The sequence below is a fragment of the Zosterops lateralis genome (assembly GCF_965231275.1).
Source record: "Zosterops lateralis genome assembly, chromosome: 2".
NCBI classification, from domain to species: Eukaryota; Metazoa; Chordata; class Aves; order Passeriformes; family Zosteropidae; genus Zosterops; species Zosterops lateralis.
In genome coordinates, this window is record NC_139763.1 from 96,540,803 (window position 1) to 96,564,759 (window position 23,957).

Genomic DNA, 23,957 nt, shown 5'->3' on the forward strand with positions numbered 1-23,957 from the left:
TCCACTTAGGTTCCCAAGCCCCAAGGTCAAAGCAATTTTATAGCTCTTAAAGTGTTTATTCTTGTCAAGCTCTGTATAACCTCATGTCACTCTGGACACATCTTAGGCTTCTAGCAAAATAACTCCTCCTATTTTGGTAGTGCTGGATACATGTATGCTCCTCTTTACTCAGCAGAAATATCAAGCACTGATTTGTTTTATGTCAGAATAGCCTCTGCCCATGTACTATGGAAATTTGAAATAAAAACAATTAAAATCAGAAAAATAGAGTAAACCAGAAAAGAACTAACAAACTTCATGTGTCTAAGACTTGAATCAAACTAAAAGGTCATGCACAACTGGATCTGGATTTAACCAGTACAACATACATTAGTAATTCAAAAATATACTTGCTCTTTTCCAGCTTTCTAGTTCTAGGCCTCTGATTATTACAAATGGAAATCAAGATGTTTCAGCATAATTTTAAAAGTTAAACACAAAAAGGCTGCATAAGTGCTATCATAAGTACTGCATTACAATAACTAGAACCACTTTTCTCCTCTGTCCTTTCTACTTGTTAGAGTTATGCACAAATATTTACCCATAAATATAGTTCTGTATTTATTGGAGTGGAGGCAGGGGGGAAAATAACCCGAAGATCTACAGATTTACAGTGCTTAAATCTTTGTTCTGTAGAGTCACCAAAAAGTACTCAAGTCTATGTTCTTTTGTTGAATCCATTTAAGAAATTAAGCTTGTTTATTTTTTCTTGAGTAATAGTAGTGTGCTTACAAGATAAACTATTAACAATTATCAAATGTACTATGAGATTTCATAGCAGAAGATGCCACTACAGATTTCACTTACATGAAACTGTATCACTACAAGAAAGAACCCAATACATTGCTCTCTTTAATCAATTCTACAACATTCATTCTGACCACACACTTTATAAGCACAATTTGTATAGACTGTAACTATCTTTCATCTTATTAGTATTAATCTTCATATCAGAAGCTTCTGAGTTCACTGGCCAGAGCAAACAGAAGCCAGAAATTATGCTCTGTCAAAATGCTTTCTATCAAGTTACCCAGGGGAAACAATGTTAAAAGGTACAGAAGCTTCATCCTTACAACTAAAAATAGGTAACTGAACAAAACAGGTTAAAAATAAAACGACTCAACAACTAAAAAAACTCCACAAAATAAAGCAGACTGTAAAGCAGTGGGAAAGGCTGCAGGGGAGACTTTAAAGATCATAGGATTTTGGGGACTAAAAGAAAATTTTGCCTTTCCTTCAGGTGCTGGAACAGAATTTCCTTAAGCCACTTTTTTTTTGCTTTAGTTCAGTTTTCAAGCATGAAGCAAGCTGTAGGCTATTCAAGCTTTTTGTTCATCTCCTAAAAGACTTTCTTAGTAATAGTCCATCCTGTTGACATAACACCCGGAGACATGAGATCAATAAAAGTGTTCCCAGATAATGACACAACTTCAATATTGCCGAGTTGAAAGTAATGGCTCTTAAGGCTGATACGTCTCATGCCAGCTGTTGTAAAAAAGCCAAATTAATACCCTTTTGTATTTGTTCCCCTTCCTCACTCCAGGGTTTTGTAAAATTTTTGTTGCAGACTCTGGAGCTGTGGAGTGTCTGAGTCTGCTAAATACATTTCCCCAAGCCCAAGAGACTCCTCGAATAGTACCTGCTGTGGGCAAGACTAACACAAAGAGCTACATGTGACTACACCCTAGGAGGTCAAGAAATTCTGTAAATACTTTTCCAGACCAGGGAACTGAACCACACAACTAAGTCACATTTCTAAACTATGAATCCATCAGATAGCTCAGCAATTCTGAACCCCAATGGGATCAAAATTTTACGAGCTACATTACATCCCTAAGAATCCACAATCTAAAACAGCCTGGATAGGATACATTTGCCTCTCTGCCTTATTTCAACACGTATTCCTTGAACAGGTACCAAAATCACCAATAACTTGAAGCATTGTGCTTTAAACAGGAACTAACATATAGCTACTGAAATTACAGAGAAAAGAAAAGCCTTTTTGAATGTGTCTTACCAGGAATCCTAAGGGGGGGGGATTTATCAAGGCAGAAAACATGTCTGTTATTACACAGAATTTGTAACATAGATGCAGCATCTAGAGACCCAAAGAAGGGCCTCTGGGCCCTAGAGCATGTTTGTGTTTTATTCTGCTCAGCCCAACAAAAAAATACATTCTCTCCTTGCAAATTTTGCCTTCCTTAGCAACCATACTCATTCTTCTACAGCCTTACTCCTTTTCAAAAAAGCTCTTTAACAGCTGTTTTCACTGGGTTAATCAGTAGGAGGCAAGAGAAGCCTGTTCAACAGAATTATAACAATGACATGTAGGCTTCATGATACATTTTAATTCTGGATTCTCTCTACTTAACCACCAAAAAAAGAAAAAAAGCATGATGGGTTTGAACTCCGCTTTGCATAAAATCAATGGCACCAATGAGCCTTCTTCCAGTTCCAATGCTGCACTCAAGCCCACATTGACCTAAGTGTGTGCTGACAGGACTGTGCTCCCAAAGTAGCCAATGGCCTCAGGAGGCTCCTGCAAACCTGCAAGAAATGCACTGAATGGCAAATCCCTTCCACCTGTGTGCCAGGCTTTGTTCTCCAGGACACTGGTGGAACGGCATCACCCAGCAACAAGTGCAGGAACAACAGACACAAAGGGAAAAGCATAAGGGAAGAGATGGTGCATGATATGGAGGAGCTGAAAGAGCCTGCAATAAACTTGATCTACTTTTTCACCTGATATCATCAAAGCTTTGAAGGAAACATCCTCTACTGGCACCATGTTGAATTCATGGCAGTGCAAAAAGCTGAGTCAAACCTGCACAGTGGTTATTCAAACAAGAATTATACTGCTCTGAAAAGGAGTTGATCACTTTGAAAAAAAATTACTGAACTCACAGCTTAGATTAATACATAAAAAAAGAGACAGGGATTCATGTGAAGTCATACTTGAAGGTCAAAATGTTTCAGCCATACCACTTCCCTGAAGTTCTACAAAAAAGATCTTGCTTTGACTGAATTCAAAGGAAATAGATGAAAAAAAGTAGTACATAGTGCCATTTTTTCTGCAGTCTAATGACTAAAGACAGACATTTAAAATATGTTCTGCTTCATGTTTACAGACATGAAACTGAGCATCTTCCAAGGTCCTTAGTCTTCACAGGATTAGAACTCACTTTTGCCATTGCATTAACACTGGAATGGGTTTTTTGCCTCCAGAAATAGCCCAACTAGACAGGCACACTTGTGTGTGGGGCTGGGCTGATAAAAAAAAAATCTCACCGCAGAACCCATCACAAACAAAACTAACCTCCAATCCCAAACTTCTTAAAATACATTCTTGTACAGAGCTCTAATGAACTAAAGAATGTTATCTCATTTTATCATGGAGAAAAGACTACTTGGCTGTATATTGTTTATATAGAGTAGGGGAAGGCATACAAATTAAATTCTGTCCATCCTGGTTCATGGCAAACTCTGCCATGCAAAAAATTGTCTTTTTCATAAAAAATTACCTTGGTCCCATATACAACATGAAACCATTTCACAAGCAGATATGAAGCACTTGCAAGTTCTCCTTAGAAGCCATTAGAAGTTGAGAGGTGCAGTCATCAACTTCCCAATACAGCACCCAACATAAAGGGATCTAATTATCCTTAATATTTGGCTAGGAATTTTATTTGTATCTGCCAAAAAAAAAAAAAAAAAAAAAAAAAAAAAAAAAAAAAAAAGCAGGGGGGAGAATAATGGAATCTGCAAACAATAGGAGAATTTGAAAAAATATTTCTCCCTGCTGCCAAAAAAAATTAAAACCACAGAGTAATGGAGATATGAATCTCTTTCCGCCCATGGTCCATAGTAAAAGACACATGAATCTGAAGAATGTTATCTTTAGAACTTTCCCCTGCTTCTGTCCCTTGCCTTCCACATGCATTTATCAGTTGTCAGTACATTTCAGACTGTAAATAAGCCATAATAACCTCCATATTTCTCTTTGCAATATTCAGAAATTAATCTACATGTTAGGATATGAATTAATCTATACATTAGGATATGAAGCCCTAAAACACTTTATGGATGAAAATTAAGAAATCATCAAACACAATGCCATGAGAAATCATCAAGATAAATTTGAAAATTTTTGAAGGATGCTAATTATCTAAGAAATAATTAGAGTGAATCTTCTTCCACTGAATAATGTCCAAACTCCCACAGATTTCAGAGACAAGGCTGAACAGACATTTAAGAAGAATCCTTGAAGTTACATGAGTCATTAAAACATTAAATATCAGATCCCATTTATGCAAGGCAATAAAATTCAACTTGTCAATTCTGCATATGTTCCGTTCTCCAGGTATCACATGCAAAACTTAAGCAAGCCACCTCCAAAAAAAGTGAACAGTTTTATGTAAAATACTAATAAAATCTTTGACAGTATTTGTACTTCAGTAGACGTTTATTTTTAGAATGTGAAAGTAACCTAAAGATTTAGACCCCAGGGAGAATTTCAAAAGCCCAAGCTTCAACAATATCTACATGAAGTAAATGTGACCAAGAGCCTGATCCAGCCAAGTATTTCAATATATCATTAAAATCAGACTTCTGCTGAAGTCCTTTCCTTTTTCAACAAAAAATACACAGGGCTATGTTTTAAGTGCTTTGTTGAACTGAGGCCCAAGTTCTAACTTCCTTTATTTATCTTAGATATAAAATGGCCAAAAGAAGGGGTCAAATGCTGCAATAGATAGGTTATGGGTTTAAGGACACTGGAACTGCTGCTATGAAACGCCATGGGAAGAAAAAGGAAAGAGAAGCAGTTTAACGATGGAACTAATGGGAGGAATTCAGATAGTTTAAGATAAAGTCTAAACAACTGCCTCAAAGTCTTTAAGCTTATTTGTCCTATCTCCTCTTTGCATCACATAATCTTCCATCTTCCCAGGTTCTATTTTTCTATTTTTCTAAAGTAAAATCCTGAAAGAATGTGGGCACAAATAACAATACAAAACGATAATCAGAGACTAGAAAAACATCACAGCAAGCAGCTGCAGAGAGCAGCCCTGCACTGACAGAAGATGCACCAATGATTTAAAAAGATTTTCTTTTGGTCTCCAATTTCTACAAATCAACAGTTCCTTTTGCTGTCACAATACTTGCAAATGCACCAATTCTGTGCAAAGCTATGTGTAGTAACTAAGGAAACAGAATCCATTTTCAGGGAGCAATAGAGGATGAGACAGGCATAGCTGCGTGCCCAAAGGCTTTTTTTTTTTTCCTCTTCAGTATAGTTCACCAGTGCCAGGATTCCACCTACAGATACTGCAAGAAACTGTAAAAATGCAGTAAAGGAAAGGCTTCTTTGCAACTCAGTTCATTGCCTCAGATAAAAATAAGCTTTTCATATTATAGTAGTCCAGAATTTTTAGTAACATATCCAAGCCCTTAACAGGGCTTGGGTAGCACTGTACAATGTCCTATAAGTCATAACAATATAAGAGAAGAAAGTCAGGTCAATACACACTCAGCTGATGCTCTTTGATAAAGCTGGTTTGCAGAAGGTCACAGATGTGCACTTTTGAATTGCAGAAAGGAATTAATTAGGAAATGAAGAGTTTGTACTTTGGCCATCCCCAGATATAAACACAGACTTATAAACAGAAGGACTTGCATTCCCTATTCCCAGACTACCAATAAACTTATCACCAACACTATCTGAGCTGTGTTCCTTGCAACTCCAGAACACAACTAGATTGTGAGGATGAATTCTTGATTACCAGCTTTTGAGAAGCCCTCTTCTTCAAAGGTGCTTGTGGCCTAAAACAACTGTTTCATATGGAAGAACAAAACTGCAGGCAATTTTCATATAGACTACAGAAACAGAGTGTGTGCAGGTGAAGGGGAAGTTGCAGAAAAACAAAACACTTGTGAAGGGAAGAAAAGAAACGAAAAGCAGGACAGAAACAGTAGTTCTCACCCCTAAGGATTTATATATTTATGCTTGCATACACACATACATACATACATACATGTAAAAAAGAATGCATTCACATTTAATTCTTACCTACCTCCCACTGAATAACTTCCCTGACTCCTCCTGCAAATCAGAACTGGATACAGCAGAACCTCCACAGCCTGCTCTTACACAGCACCTTACACCTACAGTTGTCCTGCCATTTTAAAGAGTCCCAGCAGAAAGGCTGAGTTTGCAGCTACAGATATTTCCCATATCAAAGTCACCCAGAAGAGCTTGTATTTCAAATGATCCATATTGGCATAATAGTTTTGAGAAAAACTAGACAAACTGTTAGGCTCCACAAACATTAGCCGAGGAACTGAATAGGTCAGTATCAGCTAAAGTGCAGGTTATTTTGTTTTTGTTTGGATTTGGTTATTAACTCTCTCTAGAAAGGCAAATGAAATATTATCCTGGTCTGTACATTGGTTTATTAAAATGATTTGTATCTCCAAAACCATTTGGGAAGGGTTAGTATTAAATAATTTCAAAGTTTTCTGATGAGGCACCCAAATCTGAGCCCTCTCAGAAACTTACAAAGAGGATCACCCATACAAACAAGCAGCAGAGTTCTGAGGAAGTCTTTACCCAGTAACCATGCAAGGGGTTGCCTGGAATTTTCCAGCTAAAGAATAAGTACCTTTTTCAGGCTACACTTGGGGTAAATATATGCAAGACAGCTAGATATCATCTGTCCTGTTAATGAAATGCAAACATCTTAATCACCATTTGTCTCTATACCTACAGAAAACACCCCCAAATAAGTAACTTTCCTTATTTTTAGCAGTATGTTCAATATGACAAAACACACTAAAAGCAGGCAGAAGAACAGCTTCAGCTATGGAGATGAAGACTGAAATTCAAATGCTGCAAATTAATTAATTGTGGATGCACCTACTACTTTAAGAGTGTAGAATGCTTTCCAATGGTCTAATTTACCCACCAACAAAAAATGAGTTTATTTCACTGAGTGCCATTAATGCTTAGTGGATTTTCAATAACAAAATTTGTGCCTATTTCCAGTATTTCTTCCTTCTGTCGTCAATGTTTATTCAGGGTGTACACTAAATGATGGGGAATACAAGAGATACATTTTAAGTTCTTCAATCTAAATCCTACTTTTTGGCTTTCTGCCTCTTTCCTAAATATTAAAACAAACGACTCATTTCTTCAAGACCTTCTTACTAAAAATAGTTGGTTGGACTGCTTAATTGTGTTAGCTGAAACACAAACATACGAAAAAGGAAAGGGGTTTGTAGAAAAAACATTGAAGAGAGAGAGAAAAAAAAATCAGATTTCATCTGGCCTTCCCATCATCACTTAAGAGAATTGTTTTGTAGTTACATCATCAGGAAATAAAATACTATCCTCCAAGGACCCCGACTCTTTACAGAAAAAAAAAAAAAAAAAAAAAGGAAGGCTCAAAGTTCATATCCCCCCTCGGAGGAGTTCAGCTAAAGTCACATTTTTTGTCATAATAAAATTAATAGGAAAGAAAAAAAAAAAAAAAGAAAAACAGAAAAAGCTCCCTTAGAACAACTAATTAAACACGACGACTCGGAGTTTAGCTTTTCCGTTTTCCAATTCCAGGCTGCGGGACTAAGTGGAAAACATTGTCCCTAATCAGCAACAACCCCTAACGACTTTATTATCAGCGCTGGAGAGGAACTGCCCTAACCCAAACCTTCCGCGCATTCTTCTTGGCCCTGAGCTGGGGGACAAACGCGGGGGTTCACACGGGGCTGGGCTCGGCCGGAGCCAGCACCCGGTGCCCAGCTCCAAGGGCGAGCCCAGGGCCGAGCTGTGCTGAGGGAAACGAGCTGTCCAAGGAGAGCAGAGCTGCCCAGAGGGAACCGAGCTGTCCAAAGAGGGCCGAGCTGTGCAGGGGGAACCGAGCTGTCCAAGGAGAGCAAAGCGGCCCAGGGGGAGCTGAGTTGCCTAGAGGGAGCCGAGCTGTCCAAAGAAAGCCGAGCTGCCTAAAGGGAGCCGGGCTGTCCAGAGCTGAGCCCAGAGCCGAGCCCAGAGCTGAGCCCAGAGCCCAGAGCTGAGCCCAGAGCTGAGCGCAGAGCCCAGAGCTGAGCCCAGAGCCGAGCCGAACCGCCCAGACGTGAGCCCAGAGCCCAGAGTTGAGCCCAGCTGCCCAAAGCTAAGCCCAGCCGCCCAGAGCCGAGCCCAGCTGCCCAGAGGTGGCTAAGCCGCCCAAAGGGAGCCCAGTCGCCCAGAGCCGAGCCTGGCCGCCCAAAGCTAAGCCCGGCCGCCCAGAGGTGGCCGAGCCGTCGGGGCAGCGGAGAGCCCCGGGCAGCGCGGCGGGGCCGCACCGCGCCTTATAAGGCGAGGCGCTGACGTAATGGTGCATAGGCTGGGGCCGCCCGCGCCCCATCCCTCATTCCCTCATTGTTCCGCGGGAGCGCTGGAATGCTCGCAGCAGCGCCGATGGCACCGCGCAGCGCCCCGCAGCACCGGCTCACACGGGAGTGCTATAGCCCGCCGGCGCAAGGTAAGGCGGAGGGTGGGAAGCGAGCTTCTTCTGGCAAAGCACTGCCGCTTCTGGCTTTTTCCTCTTGAGATACCTTTTTCTTTTTTTTTTAAAGTCACTTCCAAAAAAATAAGAGGGGTGAGGACTGAGAAACAGTGGAATCCCCCAAAACAGCACCAGGAGATCTAGAAGATGTCTATGGTGAAACATATATAGGGTGACTATTTCAAGCGTTGAAAAGTGTCTTTAAAACAATTCCTGCAGAGGCAACAGACAAGGAATTAACTTAACATTAAAGAAGGAGAGAGTTAGGAATTACACACACTTTCCAAATGCTCGGGTAAAATCATGACTGCATTTAAAGCTGTGGAAGGAGTCCAACAGTATTGTAATATATTAGGTAGAGCTACTGCCTCTCTTTCTGCCGCATTTACATGCATATGCTATATATTAGCAGACATGCACACACACACACACGTCTCTCAGCATTTACTATACTTTTGAACAACTTCTGCTGTAGTTTTCAGAGCGATGTATAAATTGCCACAAACACTACTTTGCAATAAGATTATGCTAGGTCTAAAAGAAAGAATTGCAACTAGTTTAATTACTAACAAACTTTTCAACTCACACACACTGCTTCCCTCTTCTGTGTCTCGCATGCAAGTGTCAAATCGCAAGAGGGCAGAGCTGTCAGATTTTGAGGAAAAAAACTTTTAATTCTGGTCAAACACATGATGAGTGTAAGGATAGGAAAGCACACTGCTCTCTTCAAGGCTTATTCTGCAAGATGCTCAACAGTGTTGCAGCTATTAACTCCAGAAAACAGGGAATGAAAACCTGCTCTGACGAGGCACAAAATGCCTTGAAAGATTAAACTTAGGCATGTTTATAATTCACACCTGCATAGTATGCAAAATTACCCTGTCCTCTCCGTTAATTAAGGGCCAAACCCTGTCAAATCTTTGTTCCTAGGAACAACTGCAATTAAGTCAATTGTACTGTCCTACTTCCAAACTGGAACTACTGCGCACTGCTCTTCAGAGTCCTGTGTGTAATTTAAAATGTTAGAAAAGTTAGACCTTAAGACCTTTAATTTCAAACTCTTCTTACAGGTAAAACATGTTTTTGTGGTATGTTTTCCTTTTCCTTTACACAAAATAAATGGAATTTTAGGAGAGAAGTAAGGATTCTTTTTCCCTTTATTTGATGTTTTGAATCTTGCAAAATCCTTGTTCAATTATATATTTAGGAAAAATCAAAGCTGGTACTAACATATGCATTGTTGTAGTATCATGCATACACGAATTTCGAGACTGAGCCAAAATACCTTGTGTGGACTTTTTAATAACTTACTTTTTTGCTTTAAACATGGAGAAAATATGAAGCAGTTGTTTTCAACATGCTTCTAAAAATGTAAATATAAAGAGATTTAATTTCAAAGATAATTCGGGTATTTGTGTATTATTAACCTGGCAATTAGATAAAAGTCACATCCATTTTTCCAACATAATATTTTTTGTAACAAGCAAAGTTCATACCCTGTTGAGAGAATCAGGGAAGAGGGCACTGTATAGTATACACTGTATAGTGTATATATAGAATGAAAAGAATCCAGGCAACCAGAACAAATGTAATTTCACAGTACAAAAACAATACCCCATATATGAGTATCCTGAGCCCCTTAAAAAGTCTTTTACTCACTATTCTATCATATCTCCAGAGTCCTCGCAGTTTTAAAAAGATTACTTAGTTTTCTAAATATCCACTGTCAAGTTATAAAGTAGAAAACTTAGCTACATTATGAACAGATGTGTTAGGAACTAAAGTGACAGTCTTCAAGAAGTGTGTCTGAGTAGAAAGGATGAGTTGAAGAAGTCAAAAGACTACAATATGGCAAAGAAAAGTATTAACTGGAATGCTGTGCATGCAATAAATTTGATAGAAGCACTAAGTAGATAAGGAAAAAAGTCTCCCCATAGGTAAAAGACAATTTCAGCTGCTCCAAATCCAACAAAGAAGGGTGACTTTTATCACTAATCACTGCTTTAGCAGTATCTAAAGTGCCATCTGTACTCTGAATACTGCTAGCCTAAAACAAATCATAACATCTATCAAAAGCCAGAGCTCTACTTCCCACAGTCTGTGTTCCTCAGACTAAAAGGGAAAACATTCTTCACTTAATACTTATAGGACCAATTTTGCTCTCCAAAATAATTAGACAGAGGCATAATGATTAAACTGTCTCACTGCTGTTTTTCCCCCCCACCACCTCTGTATTGCACTCTTTTATCAGATTTCTTAACATGTTTTGGGTATTAATTGAACGGTATTCCTAATTTTAAGTGATGAAAATGCTAGCTTCTTTCAATTAAAAGGAGACAGTGAAAGGAAAGAATCATCATGTAACTCAGTCTCAAACAATTGTATTTCTTTATCTACATTTCTCTTTATAGTAATTTTTCACAACATCCAATGTGAAAACACTTTAAGAACAAAATACCCTCCAGAAATGAAAGTCGGCTTCCTATCAAACTGCACTGACTGTTTGTTCCTTTCCCGTCACTTCCCTTTCCTCCACTGACAAACATCTGCTGACAGCAGAATTTCTAGAGATTTGATCCAGAAGACAAGGGATAGTTTCTATTCCCAATCAGTATTAGTAAAATCAAATTATTTCTTGACTTGTGATGAGCAGCAGAATTTTCATACTGTTTGCCTAATACTATGATGAATTACAAATTTTGCACTTGTCATGGGATTAAAAAAAGTGCCTGGTTTTTCCCCTCTGTGGCAGATTTTAAAAGCCTGCTCCTTTTCTTCAGGAGAAATTCTTTACCACACATAGTTTGGCATGGGCAACTGAGCAACTACAGCTCATCTGGATTTTTCCTAAGAGCAGCTTTCTCAAATCCTGGGTGTGGTACTACCTGAATAAAATTCATCAAAAAAGCAATTAAAATATCTCAGTCAGAGAATCCTAAGGAGTTTACAATGTAGGAAGACATATATTTAAAAAGCATTGTATAAAACTGTAGTTCTCTCTCATTAATAGTTTCCCTCAACAATTCATCTTGTCACCAAGTTGATTTGAACTTAGAAACTGCGTCTTAGCGATAATTTTTAATTGCTTAGGGTTTTTCTTTCATACTGAATAGATTCTGCCGTAGCACCCTTAGGGTTTAGGTTGAGCTTCTTGATGTAGTTGAAGGCTTGGTTAGTTCAACCATTCACTAAACTGTATTACTCAGGTCCAAGAAGGTAAAAAATCACTGCTGAAAAATTCTAAATATAGTGCCCAGTCTTGTGATTTAAGTGAAGTAATGGACACTTTGACTCTTAACACCTCTCAGTACATTATGCTGATTTAGAGGTTTGCTGTGTTTTCTGTCAACAAGACAGAAATCACTTTGATTGCACGTCCAGTGCACCATGATGTTCCTGCAGTTCAGTAGCTGCACTCACACCAATGCACCAGTGGAGCACTCTCAGGCAGATACAGCTCACTTGTCCAGAGTGTTCACAATGTCTAGCAGAATGTATTTAAAGATTTTCTGAGGTAGTCTGTAGCCACCAGTTAAAAAAGTATGAAAAACACCTCCCAAAGCAATTATTCTCACCAGGGCTGATGTGACCATGAACAGGTGAACGTCACGCAAACAACGCATGCTGAACACCCAGCAACATGATCATAGAACCCTCCTTTAACAGCAATATGGCAATATTGGGGGTGAAAGTTCAGTGCAACCTTGCTGTATAGACAACATTTCCACACCACTCAAAACCATAACCTTGGTTCATTCAAGCTGATAAATGAGTGTACTTTTTACCTGTTGCAGAAGTCACACCTGCAGCTGCTGCAGCAGCTCATGGTGCACATGATGATGATGTAACACAGCTGCCTGACTTCAGCCTCAGGCTGGGCAGGTGATCACCAGAGAGTGGCTGCTGAGGCAAAGCAGCAGAACTTGAGCCATTCTGCTTCAAGCTGCAAGCTCAAAGAAGCTGAGAAACCAGAGCCCACAACCACCTAACTGCTCATGCCCAAACTTCCCAAAGCTTTACAGGTGTACATCAGGTAGGGTGCACAAAGCTCTAGTGAACATGACAGAAAAAGTGGATGGGAAAAAGTCCACTCTTGACAAGAAAAACACTCATCCTGCATACGTGCCAGGGATGTGGAACAATACATCAATCCTTTACAGATTTCCAAAGGCCTGGGAAGGAACACAACAACAGCACTTAAATGATGGATAGAGTGTTGAAGATCTGCCTTAAACCTAATATTCAAAGTATTTTCTTTCAAATTCATTGCACACAGCTCATTTAAAAGTTTGTCTTTATTTATTAGAGACACAAAGCTTATCTAGTGTTTGCATAGCAACTATCGCAATGACAGAGTAAGAGAATGAAGAAAGATTTTAAAAACTGAAATGAAGCAGTATGATGCTACTGCCATAAAAAACCACATAAAACTGGCTGCTTAAAAATAGAAAGCAATGCAGTCATAAAATTCACATGTTAATTGCACACTGAATTTCAGCACATGGACAAAACTATCTAAGAGTTAAATTTAAGCTGACTGAATTCTGTCAGCTTTCAATGGATTTAATCTTTTTTTGGCACAATTTATACAGCTTTCAGTCATTTAAGTCTAATTATGAAGAAAATTAGGAAATTTTATCACATGTAAGTTTGGCATACCTGAAACTAACATCACCCATCACATTCCCAAACATGATTCCATCCTACTTAGCCACAAAGAGGTTTCTCAGAAGAAGCCTAATAAATGCCACAGTTGTTTTTGTTTTCAACTTCAAAATGCTACCCCTTGGTCAAGCACATTCTACACCTCAGAAGAGTCATTCTGTTACCAAAAAAGATATCCATACCAAAAGAAAGGAAAGTGATTTACATTGAGGGTGTAACAATGCCACATTTAGAGCAGCCAATCCCTAATCTAAATAATCTGAAATCCAGTATTGAACACACTAACCTGGATGTAGGAAGGTGTGGAAGAAAAATGCAATGCTGAAGTGTTAATGCTTAAATCTGAAGCATTTTTCTTAACTTGCAAAATACTACTATATACTCTTTCATGTAAAGAGAAAAGTTTTTTAATTAGCAGCCGGAAAACTAAATTCCCAAACTAAATACTGAATTGTCTTCAATGAAAAGGCCACCGGGAACCTTGGCAACCCTAAAACCTCTAAAATCTGTTGTTTCTAAAGATACATCTAATATATAAATGAGCATGTTCACTTGTATGCACATGAGTAAGCAGAGCAGGGGGATGAAAGCCTCTGCAGCGAAGTCAGCAAGAACTGCTTCACTGCAGGCCAGTTCCAGATGACAAATAGCTGCCTGCCAGGCTGGTGCGGGGACGACACCCACCGGTGGAGAATGCTTAGTTAGGCTTGTGCTGGGAGAGTCACACATCGCTTCTCTTTTGGCAAAGCAGCAGGCAACAGCTGACACAAACAGTCATACCTTGCTTACATACCTTGCTAACACATACAATGGAGGAGGGAGGAAAATGTACCCTGGTATAGAAAGGAGCAGCCACTTTGGAAAGAAAGGGTCTTCTTGCCCCTGCTTTGTTCCCACCCGCCACCTAGAGCTCTATGGTGTTACTGTCATCTCTGTAAATAGCACAATTTCCTTACTTCGGTCAAGGTTAACTGGGTGGGAGGAGTCAAATTGACATTGGTAACTTTTTATAACTTGTAAATTACCCTCTCATAGATCTAGATTAAAGCAGATAACTAAACAACTTGCAAGTTCTGTCTAGAGAGAACTCTTATTTTCAGCATCTGAAATCACAATATAAATTAATGATAAAAGCTAAAATGGATTACATCAGAAACATACTGTACATGAAAGCATGCTACAGCTCCTTCATTTTCAGTGACATCTGAAACAAGAAACTATAACCTGAATACCACAGACCATCAGCCAAGAGGCAAGGAACGAGATCAAGTAGGGCATGTAGCCAAATGTCACATAATGATACTGAGTTATAAATCAGTTTGGGGTACAGGAACAAGGCACAGAATGTTCAACTGAATTCACAGTTCCTTAAAGAACAAGGAACACAAAGTCTTCATATGAAGGCACAAGGGAAGCATACATGCACGTGACCCTTCTCCTTCCTAAAAAAGCCTTTTCCTATGACAGTTTTTGAAAGGCAAGGAACACTGGAAAAAAACTAAAGATGGAAAAAATATCTCTCTTGGCTTTAGGAAGACTACTCAGACCAATTTTAAAAGAAATCATTGATCACAGAAATTCTAGAACTAGTTAATGCAACTTTTTTTCATCCCAACAATTTTGGGGTTTTTTCTTTAGGAAATAGAGAAACATTGATTTGACAAAGCAAGGAAGTTACTCCAGCTGCTGAACACACATACAAGTAGCTAAAAAACCCAAAACACCACAATCACCCTAAACACTGCTTTTGGCACTCTGAGTGGACATACCACTAAAGGGTCCAATTTCTTTTACTCTTAAGCAGGGTATTTGATCTTTTTAACACAGTGAACAACCAGGGCTGCACAAAAATGGAAAAATCTTACTTTCAACACATCATAATCAACAGACTTGAGAGTAAAAGACGTTCTTCAGTTAGACAATTTATCACAGGTAAAGAAGCTACTTAAACTATCATTTGTTATTGAACTGTGAATTAAATCTGTGAAGTAAACCTTGGTTAGAACTATAACCATTAAAAAAATTCTTGAACTATCATCTTCAGGTTTCCAATATAGCTTCCTGTCCTGTAGTCCAAAACAATGTGTTAGTCCTCTTTGAAGAGGATTAGTTTGGAGAAACCATGTAAACTTAAATGCTGAAGCAGAGCACCTTTGCTCAAGATTAAGAGGTTTTAGACAAAACATGCATTGACATTGCACCTTTAGATAATTCACCAAGTGGTCCCAGGTCTTTGTGGCCAGAGCCCCACTGGGAGAAGAGAAAATACAACTTCCAAACATTCAGCACATTTACAATGGATAGCAAGAAAATTAATTATCTGCCAGGTCACCAGAGCTATAGAGGTTCAGTACCCAGAACTGTACCCAGAAGCAATTTGTAATGCATAAGAAAAGTTCCAGTACAATTTCCAAAGGTCACAGAGTGCAAACCAGGAAACCAGCAGGATTCTTCCTTGCTTGTAGCTCCAAAGCCAAGTTTAGCTGGTTAACCCTGCCACAATGGATTGCTACCATCTCTCTCACCTGTGCCTCCAACATGAAGTGCTGGCCAAGCCTATCTTAGAGAAAATGGACACCCTCACATTATCAGATCCATGGGAAAAGATGCATATCTAGCTTCAAAATGAAACTTCTGTTTGATATTAACACTATTGCTGTTAACATTATTACTTACAGTCTTGGCTACCAGAAAAAGTTGCAACTGTATTAGCAAACCTGATAAAAGCCTCAACTGCACTGCTTCATGCAACTTAGCATCAAGGGAAATTTAAATATCTCAAGCTAAATTTGCAGTAACAGTTAAGATTTAAGTTTTCTGACAAAAAAGAACAAATGGGGTGCCACCCAAGCCCAGTTTCAAACACTCAGAGTTTATGAAACACATACACAGAACTTCTTCAGGAAGTAAGCAGACAGAAAAAGGACTTAATTTTGTCTGATACTGTATGTATATAATAAAGATTTATGGGTATGAAAGAACAGAACCCTCAAGAAGTAATGGAATTTAAATCCTCCTGCAAAGCAGTGACACCACCTATCTAATTTCTGAGGAATGTTTGTCTAATTGTTTACAACCAGCCTCATTCCTATATAATAATGGCTAACTCTCAGTCTTCCCTAACGGTGCCACTCAGCACTAAAATATCTTTATTTAATTTACCATGTTTAATCTATGTCATTTAAATCACAATTTCAGCACATAAATTCTTGTACACTGGGCATGAAGAGTGCATTATAAAGTTTGCAGACAAGTTCCACCTGTCTAGAAGCAAGTGGCCACTGCGCAGATTATCCAGGGCTGGCAGCATGAGTAGGAAGCCTTCAGTTCAAAAGACTAAGTGAGCATGGCAGTATGGAAAGTTCTATATTTTTCCACTGTTGATGACTGATATGGCCATGGTTAGCATAAGATAGGCACAGTGCCTACTCTGCCCATGGATGAAAATGCAGTGCCAGACATTTATTTTTATATAAAATGTGTGTTAAAATTGTTTTAGAGAACATCCAGTTCCTGTAAATGTTATGGGAAAATGACATTTATGACTAACTGGTCTCCTCTGAGTAACATGATGTGGCTGAGTGCCATTTTCTGTCATACCAAAAATATTAACTAATTGAAGTTAAAAAAAGTTTGTATAAATTAGATCCCTACACAATTATGCCCAATTCTGGTCAAGACAGCAACACCAGAACTGCCTCAGGTGCATCATATACCAGAACAGCACCTATTTTCCCACCTGTGCCCTCCCAAAAAACATTCTATAGAAGAGGCCCACCCTGAACCTACACACTATGATGTTACATACAGAATAAAATAAAATACAAAAAAAAAAAAAAAAAAAAAAAAAAAAAAAAAAAAAAAAAAAAAAAAAAAAATATCACAGGATTTATCTATAGAAGCTGCTTAAAGAAAACTCAGATTGTTCTCTTAATATAAAACTGTAAAAATATGACTTAAGGGTTACAAACTTACACCAAGCTGAAGCAACTGACTCATGCAGAGAATCAGAACTTCTGCAAACTCCTCAATCAACTGAAGGATGCAGAGTAAATAGCCAAGACAAAAACTCACACCTCCAAATATTACTCTTCCATCAGTAGTAAACACAGCATAGCAGTGATAGCAAATTAGTATTTGCCTTACACAAACCAAACACACGTGGCTGGGATCATCAGTCTAGAACAGCCTCAGCAGAACTATCCTCAACTTGGGCAAGTGCACTCCCTCTTTAGTGCCTGATCTTTCCCTGGGGACTGGGGGTGAAGACAGGCAGGGCTCCAAAGGACACTTTTCAGGAGCTGAGTTAACTCCCACAGGAGTTTTTCCCTTGGTAAATCCTAGCAGGAGGCTGCAATGTTACCAATTCCTAGTACTGACACTCAGAAGAGAAAATGCAAACCCATTCACCTGCCCAGAGGGTAGGGGGTGGACTAAGCCCTGACCTGTTTATCTCTGCAGTATTGAGTGTTTTATCACACTGGTGATTTTAAAACCAGCTCAGTAACTGTGGTCAAGCAATAACAGTAACATTCTATTAGGAATAATGCTTAAAATATATACACTTAAAACAAAACTTGGGTTCATAAAGACACGCAATTTCTCCCATCAATTGAACATGTTAGCATATAATATCAAATATCAAATGCAATCATTTCAATGACATTGTTACAAATTACAAAAAACAGTAGTTGTCTGGGTATATTTTGTGTAATTACTTCACTTAAAACCTACTTGGATTAATAAAAATCCTCAAAATCTGATACAGTAAGTTAACACTGTTTTTCCATTTTAATAAATCTGAGGATCAGGCACAACATTTCACTTGTTAAAGATGAAGACAAGATAGAAGCAGGATCTGAATTAGTAACTGAAAAGTTCTGCCTCAGTCTTGTTGCTTTGACCCCCATACCACATCTCTTGTGGTTCATCTTTCCATTTCCATCAGAAAGCTTTCCATCTGCAAAACTATAATTTGCTGGCTGACGTAAATTTGAAGAGTTCCAAATTCTGGTGTTGCATCTGAAATTACTGGCTTTATGTCTGACTTTACAGGCAGTGTGATGGGAGACACTGAGAGAGATGGGGGAGCAAGGGGAAGGTGGTGAATATGCACTATGGCAATACAAAAAAAAATTAATCTTGAATTACAAACTAACAAAACTCAAGTGCTGTTCCTGTGAGCTGGTTACCTTATTGAGGCATTTAGATTCAGAACAGAAGAGGATTAAGTTATGCTGCATGCACAATCATATGGCATTGACATGCCAACAGTAACAGATACTGACTTCAAAGAATACCTGAAATAGCTGTTCAATCTAGAAAGGGCAAAGTAGAAGCAGAGTGCATCTCAAAAGCAGTGACACATCAGAATCCAGCTCACAATTCATTGTTTTCTAATAAGCTGGATGCTGGGACCCAGAGATTTTAAGGCTAACTTCAAGTAAAGCTCATTAATACTGTGGTCTTCTCAGCTTAGTGTTCATTTAAAATGTCTTCAGGATAAGCCATCAAGTCAAAAAACAAACCACACCAAAAACCTGCCAACAATTTAATAGGACAGAGTCTTCTTCACTCCCACCTAAGAGTCCCACTCCCATCTCCCTGTCATAATCTCAAACACTGTAGATGGCTGCCATTAGAAGATTAGAAATGAACATCAGAATGAGTAATTATCACACTGACATTCAAATCCTTACTGCCACAGAAAGCATTAATGCTTTTTACACAAGACTGATGTTTTGATAGGTGACTTCCAAGAACATCTAGATAAGGAAAGAATGTAGTTCAGGATGGAATTTTTTTTTCTTAAACTGAGGTTTCATAATAATACAAAATTGAATTTTAGTGCTGAAGTATAACTACTTGAACTGAAAGTTAATCTGGTCTTAAATCTTAACCAATATAAGTTTGTTAAAAGTTTCTCACAGCATCTACTGTCACTGAATTTGCACAGGATTTCATAACATTTATGAGTGCAAATATCTCTGTATCACCAGTAAGAATACTCAGCAGCTTAGAAGTCGTGAAATTATGGTCACAAACAACATCAGTGTTCCAGAATAATTAATTTTTAAAAGTACATATTATCTACATATGTTTGCTCAGCATCACAGGTAAATACATCTGGTTATCCATGTGAAATTTTGTCTGTTAACCAGGAACTGGCAATACCATTCATCTTCCATGACTTTTATGAAGACTTGTAAAGCAAATAGCATTTTTAGCCTCCGATAAAATGATAATTAGTTTGTGATAGTCTATGGAGTAATAAGAACTCACATCCCCCTCATTAAAATTCTCATTTTATAAAATAAATTTCCTTATTGGGAAATTTGCCTTACACAGTCCCTTGCAGTTGAGACACCCTTTGTGGAGGTTTGCATCCTAGCATAAACAAATTCTTTGAAATTTACAGATGCAAATTAATGTAATGGAAAACAATTTTTAAAGAAAGCATTCACATTCTGTTGGGAAGTGCTGACTGATTCAGATGAAGCCAGCAGATTACACAACAGCTATGGTATGTTGTTGCTGCTGTAATTTCAAAGGCTTTTGACTTTCTTTATGACAGGGGAAAAAGAAGCATTAATAAAGATAATAGAGAGCCATAAAAAAAAAAAGCTGTAACATATGTCTTCATAAAAACTGCACATCAATAAATAGAACTGTAGGCAAAGGAAAAGAGAAAATAGAAAAAAAAAGCATAGCCGCCCCAAGACCAGAAATACTTTAACAAACACAAATTTTGTTTCAATGGACTGTAGAAGGCACAGACTGGCTTTCTTACAAAAATAAATATGTAACTGCACTGGTGTCAAAAAATTACAACAACTTGTAAGACTTACCAGAAATGATGAAGCATATTTCTTCTCTTATTAAAGGCCAGACCATGTCTTATTGCTAACTGGGAAGAGTGCCTCAAAGGAAGAGGCATGACTTCATCCACATTTAAAAGCTTTCAGCTTAAAGCTTTTATTTGCTTTGTACCAGGGGAAATTCAAGCATATATCCAAAAACTTTAGAAGTCTCCCTCGTGTAATAACCAGTAGAAACTCTGATAAACCACATCCTTCATCTGGGGAAGGGTGAAGAGCATGACCTAGTCAAAAATACGTATCTTTATGATTTCAAAAAAAAAATAATCACAGAAATTAAAAATCACTATCATTTCTGCAGAATGGTCTGATACAGATATTGATAATACGTACATTAAAAACTCCACAACGCTTCAGTGAAGGACAACAGCTGAGCTTTTGTCATCAGAACAGCACTTAAAAAACCATCATCTATTTCACTTGCATCCTTAGAAGACAGCCTTTTCTAAAGTTACCACTATAACACTGCTTAAACAAACAAAAAAATATTTTTTTTATTCTTATTATTTAGAGAATAACGATTCATTCCAGAACAAACAAACAAACAAAAAAATTAAAAACCAAGAGTGTTGTAATCTCAGCCTCCCATACTTTCTTTGGTTTCTGTGAAAGTCAAAGGAAAAGCTGTCCCCTTAGAATTCTGTAAAAACATAAATTCAACAATGTCCATGTAATACAGATCACCCTAGGAAAATGGAAAGTCCCTCTTAAAGACAAAATGTTTTGACATGATACCAGGACACTGAACTCTTATGGGAGTCTCCACATCTTGTGGAGAATACAGTCATTATGTTGCCAAATATAATGTAGTGTAGCTGGAGCTGAGGAAAAACAAGACAACACAGTTGAATACACAGTGTTAACACCAAAAAGCTGTAGCCTGCACACTGAGGGAATCAACTACAATGAACAGAGGAGAGCTGAGAAATACAATTCCTTCCAGGAAATAAAGGAGCAGTTAACTGGTATTGCAAATAAGTACAATATTAAGCCACAATAAAGCAATAATTTATAACAGAAGCTCTGAAGTAATAAGACACTGCCCTGACTCTCTTTAACTACCTATCAATCATGTTCATAAAAACAATTTTCAATGTCTGTTTTTGCTGGCCTCAATTCAGAAAGGGTTGTTGTAGTCCTGTGAAGTCAACTGCCTAGAGTTGTGTAAAAGCTTTCTCTAAACAATATACCTACCTTTGCCTAATACAAAATTACATGATCATGAAATTTAGCTGGCAAAGAAAATGATAGAAATATTTTATTGGATAAAGGAATGCCTGTTCTTTTTAAAAAATTATTTATGTAAGCCAACTTTTTTGACCTTTGCATATTTTCAGTAAAATTGCTCTCTCAGATACTCTAGATACTGTTCTTCAGGAAGACAGTATTTTGGATGAAGTTAACAAAGTGTTTTTACCCTGTCACCAAAGTCACTAAGTGCTATTATCAGTTAAAGCACTTCTTCAAGCACGTGACTTCTTAATTCAGATTATACACATAACCAAGCACCAACCCACAGAACTCGCGTTCCAAAAAACAACCCTGACCAAAATTAAGCAATTCATTTAAGAACACAAGCATACAAATGAATAACACCAATAACACCAACCGCCCCAAACATTTTAGGGTCCTCTTCCATTCCTAAGTGCATATGTGCAGACAGAGTCACTGTGACCTACTGAACCATGAAACAGGAACTCAGCAGCCAAGGAAAATTCTTTGCAAATATTAACAGACTCCCAGTTGACTTCTTACAATATCAATGTTTATCTAAGAAATCACTATCTATTCAGCACTGTTAAGGGTATTTTCTATATAGGAATATATGACTAAGCATACAGTTATCAAAAGCAATTGAAAACACTTTATGACACTGCATCAAAAAATATACCATGCTTAATACATTCCTATTTTCTTTCTGGAAACACATTAAAATCCTTTAACTCCCAGTTGCTGCACTTTGCTCTTAACTTCAATCAAGTAACTTCATAGAAGTATTTTTTTAAAAATTAAATAGATCTCAGTTATTACAAATAATTGCTTGTGAGTCTGAGTCTTAAAACTGCCTTTTGTCTTCTGAGTGAAGGAATCATTTTTAAATACCCAAAGTCTTTTGCATGACCAAAGAAACAGACTCTCTTGAAAATCCTTACACAACAATCCAGGTACCAGTAATATAGTGGCTTTTGTTCAAATAGCCCATGCAACACAGACTTGATCAGACTTGACATGATTGTCACCTGATTTTATTCACAGTTATCTTATGTGAATCATAAAAAATTTAGACAGCATCTCTATGAAAATTACAACTGTTTGTTAATATTTGGCCTAAGAGCTTCTTTCCAAAGCAATTTAAGAGGCATTGCTGGATCATTAGAGTTTCATTTGGCCAGAGAAATATCAACTAGTTAATATGCAAGTGTTGGGTAAAACACTGATTACGTAATGTATTAATGACTGCAGCTAAATCTGCCTTAAAAAAATAAATTACAGTGAAGCAAGCTAAAATAAATCAAATACTAGTAAGTCCAAGTAACCATATTAATATGTCTTAACTTTATGCACACACAAAGCCTGAGTTCATTCCAGATGAAATTGTTAGTTGTACTTCTGTTATGGTTTTATAGCTATGGCAACGGTAAATCACCAATTGAACTTCACTACTAAAGCATTCAGAGACAAGGGTGGGGAGGGAAAAAAGATTTTTACATTAAAAAGAATTAGAACTGAAAGTAGCACTGAAAAGAGGACAAAAGTTTATATACTATGAACACAGTAAAAAGCTGCCTTTTGAGACGGTGCAGTCTTCTCCCCATTTATTTGTTCTGTCAACCAGCAGCATTCTTTCAAACTCATTTCACAAACCTTTCCCTCTCCATTTCTACATTTTCATATCTGTTTCCCCTATTATGTTAATTGACTGTTGTACAGAATTTGTGACTGCTTCTAGTCTTTGATGTTTATGGCTACTTCTCATTCTGTTAATTTTTCATTAAAAGCATCTCATTACATTCAAAATAGTGCAACTTAGGCACTAAAATAGAAACAGTAAGGACTATGAAGATGTTACAAGAAATTTTATTGTCATGGATTTCCATACAACATCACCATTAAATTCTGGTGGACAATTCTGGTGGACAGTTGTAGAGTGGTGAGGACTTCCTCTCTCTGTGCAGGAAAATCACATTGCTCCCAAAGGGGATGCAGCTGAGGCAACCTATTGCCCAGGAATATATGCCCTTAGTGTGTCAACAGCTAATGAAAAGCTGTGCAAAGGAGGCCCTTATCTAAGCTCTTCCTGAACTAAAAGGGAGGCTGCAACGGGAACTTGTCAGTGGGAAACTCATCACTTGGACATGGACATCACAATAGTGACCATAGACAAATATGGAACAGGAACTCTGTGCTTCAGCAGCAACTTACAGCTGTCATCATATTTGACAGCGGGGAAAAAATAAGGTTTAATGGCTGCTTATACATTCATTTTCTACAAGTACTGTCTTGATAACCACGACATTTCCTTCATATGGTCTACACAACTGAGTCAGTACCATTCTTACAAACAACATACTAATTCTAATTCTTTATTACATCAACCTTTGTTGATGTAATAAAGGCTTTTTAGAATTTGTTTAATACCAGAATATATTTATCTTGGCTGTAGGAAAAACGTAATTGAAAGGAGGCATATGTGCTGGCCAAACCTAATCATACTTTAGACAAACTCCACAAGCATCTCCTTGACAAAAAAAAGTCTACAAAAGAACCTAAGAAGTTGAGGTGTTTGGAGGTTTCTTAGGATCTTACATAAAGAAACACACAACCTTATCTCAAG

At 37.9% G+C, this 23,957-nt stretch overlaps 2 protein-coding genes across 3 annotated transcripts in view; one reads left to right on the top strand and one right to left on the bottom strand.

Annotated features, from left to right (window-relative positions):
* The window catches only part of CMSS1 (cms1 ribosomal small subunit homolog), a 223,640-nt gene that overhangs the window by 176,786 nt on the left and 22,897 nt on the right, over positions 1 to 23,957 (bottom strand). The gene's annotated exons all lie outside the window — the stretch shown is intronic.
* Positions 1 to 23,957, top strand: part of FILIP1L (filamin A interacting protein 1 like) — a 103,119-nt gene that overhangs the window by 58,486 nt on the left and 20,676 nt on the right. The window contains exon 1 of one of the 2 annotated variants that reach the window (XM_083854524.1): positions 8,427 to 8,555. The exons of the other annotated variant lie outside the window; for it this stretch is intronic. The gene's annotated coding sequence lies outside the window, so the exon portion shown is untranslated. Of the gene's footprint in view, positions 1 to 8,426; positions 8,556 to 23,957 lie in introns of those variants that run through there. 2 annotated transcript variants of the gene reach the window in all.